This window comes from Lucilia cuprina, chromosome 4 (genome assembly GCF_022045245.1).
Source record: "Lucilia cuprina isolate Lc7/37 chromosome 4, ASM2204524v1, whole genome shotgun sequence".
NCBI classification, from domain to species: domain Eukaryota; kingdom Metazoa; phylum Arthropoda; class Insecta; order Diptera; family Calliphoridae; genus Lucilia; species Lucilia cuprina.
This window is the reverse complement of record NC_060952.1, coordinates 57,603,065-57,609,977: the sequence shown is the minus strand read 5'-3', so window position 1 is coordinate 57,609,977 and position 6,913 is coordinate 57,603,065. Positions and strand designations below refer to the sequence as shown.

Below are 6,913 nucleotides of genomic sequence, written 5' to 3'. Positions count from 1 at the left end.
TTGGATTTATAAGGTGCGTAATCTTAGAATTTGAATGTTATTATTAAAAAAAATTAAAGTGCATACAAAAGAATAAATATAAAAGAAAGACAAAAGAACAAAAGTCTTTTTTATTAAATTTATATTCATACATACACAGAAATCTTTCTTGTGTACTATTGTGATTGATAGCTTTGCCAACTGTTTGTTGTTTGACATTAGTAACTACCTTTTTGTCAGTGCTTAATATATCTACCGTGCATTTGTTTACATAAACGGACAGACATAGTGAAGACAAAATAAAATTAAAAAAAAAAAATTCTTAAGAAAGTGCGAAAAATGAATTTAATAAAATCGTGTGTGAAAAAATATTAATTAAATAATAATAAATAAAATATAACAATAAATAATAAATATAATAAATATATAACAATAAATATAATAACAAATAAAACAAAGAAGAAGTGAAATAAATAAAGAATTTTATGTTTATGTACCTTGTACATAATCTTTATATACATACATACAATTATATGCTTCTTCTTCCGTTTTGAGTTGTTACCCTACGGTCGGTCAGTATGACTTATATAAAATTGGTTATTATTTAAATATTTTTTTCACAGTTTTTATTAAAATTTGTATCAAATTTGCGATTTTTATTAAATTATTTGTTTCCTTTGTGCAATTTAAATACGTTACGTCTTTTAAATAAAGATAAAATTAAATTGAATTAAATTATTAAATTTATTTATTTAATCGAATTTATATTAAAATAACTATGTCTGTGCCTGCTCTTGCTCTCTTTATTAGAGCTTCTGATGCTCTCATAAGCTTTGAAGCTAATATGAACAATCTTAGTGAAGAAAGACTCACTGTTTTTAGGTTCATTCCGATGAATTGAAGGTTTTAATGAACGAGGTTAAGTCAACCTCTCAGACATATCTAGACTATTTAGCTACTTCGGACACAACAGAACCTGATGATATAGATCTCGTCTCATCAAAATATCAGGCGACTTATAATGCATTCGTTAACTGTTTATCGAATATTAAAGAACGATTGCATACGTATGCTCAAAAAACTTGTGATTCTCCAGTAGTTAGCCAGAACTATACAGAAACTCACCATAGTTTAGTAGTACCGCCCTGTGATATTGAGACCTTTGACGGAGATTATCTCTCTTGGCCCGCTTTTAGGGATCTATTTACTGATTTATACGTAAATAGTACTCGTCTCACCAACAAAGAAAGGATGTGTCATCTTATACGTAAAACTAGTGGTGATGCAAAGGAAATAGTAGCTAAATATCCTATTTCGCATTTAGGATTTGATATGGCGTGGAATAGCCTTAGGGCTGCTTACGAAAATCCACGTATGTTGGTTAACAACCAACTTAAATCACTATTTAATCTTCCTATTATTGAAAAGGAAAATTCTGAAGGTCTCAAGACCATACAAAGAGTTATAAACAGTTGTCTTTCGGCCTTATCAATATATAATGTTTCGACAGAAAATTGGGATCCGATAATTGTTTTCATTTGTGTTCAACGACTACCCGATAACTCTGTTACCTTATGGGAACAAAGTATAAAAGACAAATTCGTATTGTCTGTTTGGAAAGATCTGGTTGCATTTCTGACAGAAAGAAATCAGACCTTAGAATGTCTACGAGACATTAGGGAAATCCCACAATCGAAAAAATTATCGACTCCAAAGGTGAAGGCGCACCGTGCCAATTCATCTTCTTCTCTTTCTTGCATTTTATGTAAGAATCAAAGCCATTTTCTGCGGGATTGTAAGAGATTTAAAGAACTTTCGGTAATGGACAGATTCTCGACTATTAAAAAACATCACTATTGCATTAATTGTTTGTCACGAAATCATGAAGTGAAAGATTGTAAGAGTCTGCATTGTTGTTCTATTTGTAAAAAGAAGCACAATACTATGTTACATGGAAATGTGCCTATTTCAGAAAATTCAAATGGAAGTTCTAGAACTTCTAATTCGGGTCCGAGCACAAGTGCTTTATCACAAGCTGCTCTATCTATACTCACAGTTTCTTCTCCAGTAGCAACATCTAACAGCTCTAGCACTTCAGCTCCTATTAATAGACAGGCGTTTTATACTTCGCAAAACCAAACCATAGTGTTAGGAACAGCGATGGTGAATATTCATCACCAGTGTTTTACGTACCCTGCTCGTGCTCTCATTGACCCTGCTTCGGAGGGACATTAGTGGCTAGAAAACTATTTTCCGCTGGGTTATCACTGGTCTTTAATTCAGGTATGCAGCACTAGAGTTGAATTTTCTGAAGAAGATAATATAAATAGTACCTTACTTAGATTTTGGGAAATAGAGGAACCTCCTAAACGGAAACTTATGTCAGCACATGATCGTATGTGTGAGGACAATTATAAGAAAACTACTCGTAGGGATTCTACTGGTAGATATGTGGTAACATTACCATTTATACCTGAATTTGCCGAGACGTTAACTTTAGGTCAGTCTAAACAGAATGTTAGGGTGCAATTTATACGGACAGAATTCTCTCTCTTGAGAAATCCTGTCATCAAGAATATGTATGATGACGTCGTTAGGAAATATTTAACTTTAGACCATATGGTCCAGTTAAAGACTCTCCTTCTTCTTCACGCTACCTGCCTCATCATCCTGTTATTAAATTGGACAGAAAGACTACAAAATTACGTGTGGTTTTCAATGCGTCGAATAAAACGTCTTACGGCAACAGTCTTAACGCTTGTTTATTTGTGGGACCCACATTACAGGAAGATCTCGTTCTCCTGATTTTACGTTGGCGCTTTTTTAGGTTTGTGTTTAATTGTGATGTAACACAAATGTATAGACAGATTAGACTTGATAGTTCTCATACTCCATTTCAACGAATTTTGTTTCGTGATTCTCCGACGGATGAAATTCAAGAGTATGAGTTACAGACTGTAACCTTCGGTGTAAATTGTGCACCTTATCTTGCTATCCATATCTTGGTACAATTGGCTGAAGATTCTGAAGCTGAGTACCCTCTAGCGGCGAAAATACTTCAGAAATGTATGTACGTCGATTACGTATTAACTAGCACTCACGAGATCCCAACCGCTTTGATTGCTCGAGATCAACTTATAGCGGCTTTAGCATCAGCGGGGTTTGTTCTCAGGAAATGGACTTCGAATGAGAAAGCCATCTTATCTGGTATACCCGTTGAGCATTTAGTAGATGCCAAACTATTGACATTTATTGAGTCAAGTAGCTCAAAAACTCTTGGGTTACAGTGGAATGCTCATTCTGACTCGTTTTATTTTAATGTGGATCGTATTTCGATGCGATCAAGTCACACACAAAAGATAGGTACTATCTATAATAGCCAGATTATTTGACCCTGTTGGATGGTTAGGACCAGTCATTATTGTCGCTAAGATGATAATGCAGAAGGTTTGGCAAGACCAGATAGATTGGGACGCAGCTCCTAGATGGGTTAATTATATACCTAATTCTACAGTGGAGCTTCATGTCTTTTCAGATGCATCTGAAAAAGCTTATGCAGGGGTAATTTACGCTAGAGTCGAAAGACCTAATGGCGAAATTTATACCCATTTGTTAACTGCTAAAACAAAAGTAGCTCCCATCAAATCAATTTCTCTACCACGACGTGAACTCTGTGGTGCAATTCTTGCGACGGATCTTTTAAAATCCGTATTATTCGAAATTGATATCCCATCATGTCAAATATAATGTTGGACTGATTCTACAATCGTCCTTGCTTGGCTGAAAAAGGACCCTTGTTCATGGGCAACCTTTGTAGCCAACAGAGTTTGTAAAATTCAGGAAGTGGTCGGAAGACATAATTGGCACCATGTCAAATCTGACGACAACCCAGCAGACTTGGGAGGTCGGGGTATATTACCCTCTGATTTAAAACAGAACAATCTATGGTGGCATGGTCCAAATTGGCTTCAGGAAAAAAGCACTACCTGGAATCTAGGAAATTTGTCTTTATTAGATACGGACTTAGAGGCTCGTGCAGTAAAATCTCATGCTTAATTTTTTCGAATTATGAAGACATTCTTGAGAGATTTTCTTCTCTTGATAGGGCAATTCGAGTGTTAGCCTATGTATTTAGATTTTTCAATAATACTCGCCCGGCTCATAAAAATCGAAATTCCATTTAGACTACCATTGTGACAAACATTGAGGTTAAGAAAGTATAACTGCGATTGGCAGTTTTGGCTCAAAAAATAAATATTGTCGACGAATACCAATGTCTTTTAGATAAAAGACCACTATCTTCGAAAAGTCCTTTATTGACTTTAAATCTATTTCTGGATAATGAGGGTGTTATCAGACATAATGGTCGTTTGACAAAATCACCTTCGTTAGTCTATACCTAACGGCATCCCATATTGTCGCCATATTCATGTCACTTTACCTGTCTTTTGAATGAGTTCGTACATACGATTTCTATCCACGGTGGAAATCAGTTATTGCTCAGGATCTTAAGGATCGAATATTGGGTACCTCGCGCACCTGTACCCAAATAATGGCAGCATTACCCTCGAACGAACTCAGATAAGCCGACCATTTACGACAAGTGGAGTCGACTTTGCTGGGCCTTTTGACATAAGAAACTTAAATAGTAGATCGTGTCAAACTTTAAAGGCCTACGTTTGTATTTTTGTCTGTTTTGCGACTAAAGCCATTCATTTGGAAGTCACTTTAGATTTATCAACTGATAGATTCCTAGGTGCTTTTAATCGATTTATATCAAGACGAGGTTGCCCCACTACTATGTTTTCCGACAACGGAACGAACTTTGTGGGAGCTTCTCGTGAAATAGAAAGGGATTTTAGGACATTTTTGTCAGAAAGTCGTGCTCGGGTGTGTTCCACTTACGGTATTAATGGACTAACATGGCGATTTATTACAGCGGGCGCTCCTCATATGGGAGGCTTATGGGAAGCGGGTTTTCGAAGTTTTAAACTTCATTTCCGTAAAGAAGCTAAGTCTGTAAAATATACCTTTGAGGAATTATCGACGGTTCTCGCAAGAATTGAGGCTTGTCTCAATTCGAGACCGTTGTTTCCTATGAGTGATGATCCGAATCCTTGCTCCACCGCAGCCTTCTATTTACCGATCTCCAATCAGTCTCATAAATAGATATATGAAAGTTAAAGCTCTCACTCATCATTTCTGTAAAAGATAGAAGGAGGAATATCTTTCAAATCTTCATAAAAGATATAAATGGGTATACTCTGAACGAGACATATCTGTAGGTGACTTAGTAGTTGTAAAAAATGGTAGAGTCGTTAAAACTTATCCGGGAAGTGATGAACACGTTCGCGTCGCTGACATACGAACAGAAAATGGCATAATAAAGCGACCAATCATAAAATTAGTTGTTTTGACTAATGAAACAATAAAAAATTAAAATATTAAATAATTTTCCTTGTTCCTAGTACCATGGACGCTTTAACCATCGCAATGGAAGATGCGCTCTTAGAGTCCGACAAGGACGTAATAAATGTAGAGGACCAAGGATCTAAGGTGGCTACAGTAGCTGATCCAGCCCCTGTTCCAGCCCCTGCTACAATACTGGATCCACTTCCTGCTCCAACACCATCTCTAACCCTTACTCCAACACCTACTTCGGCATCTGATTTATCGACAGAGTTGGCTGCTTTAGTGATCGCTTGTCCATATACAGCAGCAGCTCCACCAACAACAAAGTCTTCGAAAGAGGAACACTCGGGTTCGAAAGTTTCGGAATCTTCCAAATCCAAATGCCTTCAATGTTAGGGTAAACATCCCTTTAATAAATGTGCGCACTTCCGAAAATTGTTACCGTTGCTTATCGACTAAGCATTTAGCAACCGATTGCAAATCGCCAATGAAATGTAATGTATGCAACGAAAGTCACCAAACCCTTTTGCACGCTTCGGGAAAAGGACCATAAAAAAAGGTGGTTAAATCTAAAGGTAAACCCTCGTGTTCCGTTGACAATACTTTCAAAGCACGATTAAAACCTACACCGTCCCATATATCTAACGTGCCAGTAAGATAAGTGATAAGCCTTTCTCCTACGTTAAAGGTTAGTTTGCTAATCGGTAATAGGAGAATTTTAGTACGCGCGGTGATCGATTTATGTTGTTCAATGTCCTACGTATGTGAGTCATTAATTCAGCAGCTTCCGCTGCTGGTTATGACCCTAAACGGGGCAAAATATGTCGTTTGACTATTGCGTCAATATATGCGCCTTATCCGCAAATAACATTAAGGGCAACGGTCAGGAAAATGCTTGGGATACGGACACCCACTGAGACAATTTCGACCGAAATTTAGTCGTTATTTGATGGGATGCAGTTAGCTGATCCCAATTTTAATCAGTCGGGAAACGTCGCGCTAGTGTTAGGACCCGAATTGAGTTCGGCTATAATTAAAGGAAAAATCCATTCGAGCCCGGGAATTCCTCTTGCGCAATATACTTTGAAAAAATCCATATATAATAATGAAAAAAATGTGTATATGTATAAGTTTATCATAGATTTATTAACCTTTATTTCTCATTTGTTGTTGCAACTAACTTCGTCGTTGCAAGGTGGCCGGCAATGTTCATTTTAGAAATTAATTTTCTATTCCCTTTATACTACGTTAGGATTTATCTAACTACTTCTTTTTTCATCTTTGAAAATGTGTAGAGATAAATTCTAACTAGTAAAACCGCTAACGGTATAAAGTAATTCGTAACTAGTTGCATAGTTTTTTTGTTTTTTAAAACACTTGTTAAGTGAAAGCCAATACAACCACTTGGTGTAGTGCACAACCCCTATTAAGAATCTTTAAGGTAAATATAAATTTAATAAACTTTTTATTGAAAAAACTTTTTATTTCCTTTTTTGCACACACACAAACAACGGCAAATTGG

The 6,913-nt window shown here is 36.3% G+C and overlaps 1 protein-coding gene across 2 annotated transcripts in view; it reads right to left on the bottom strand.

The window, feature by feature from the left end:
• The window catches only part of LOC124419467 (trypsin-1), a 140,155-nt gene that overhangs the window by 47,756 nt on the left and 85,486 nt on the right, over nucleotides 1-6,913 (bottom strand). The gene's annotated exons all lie outside the window — the stretch shown is intronic.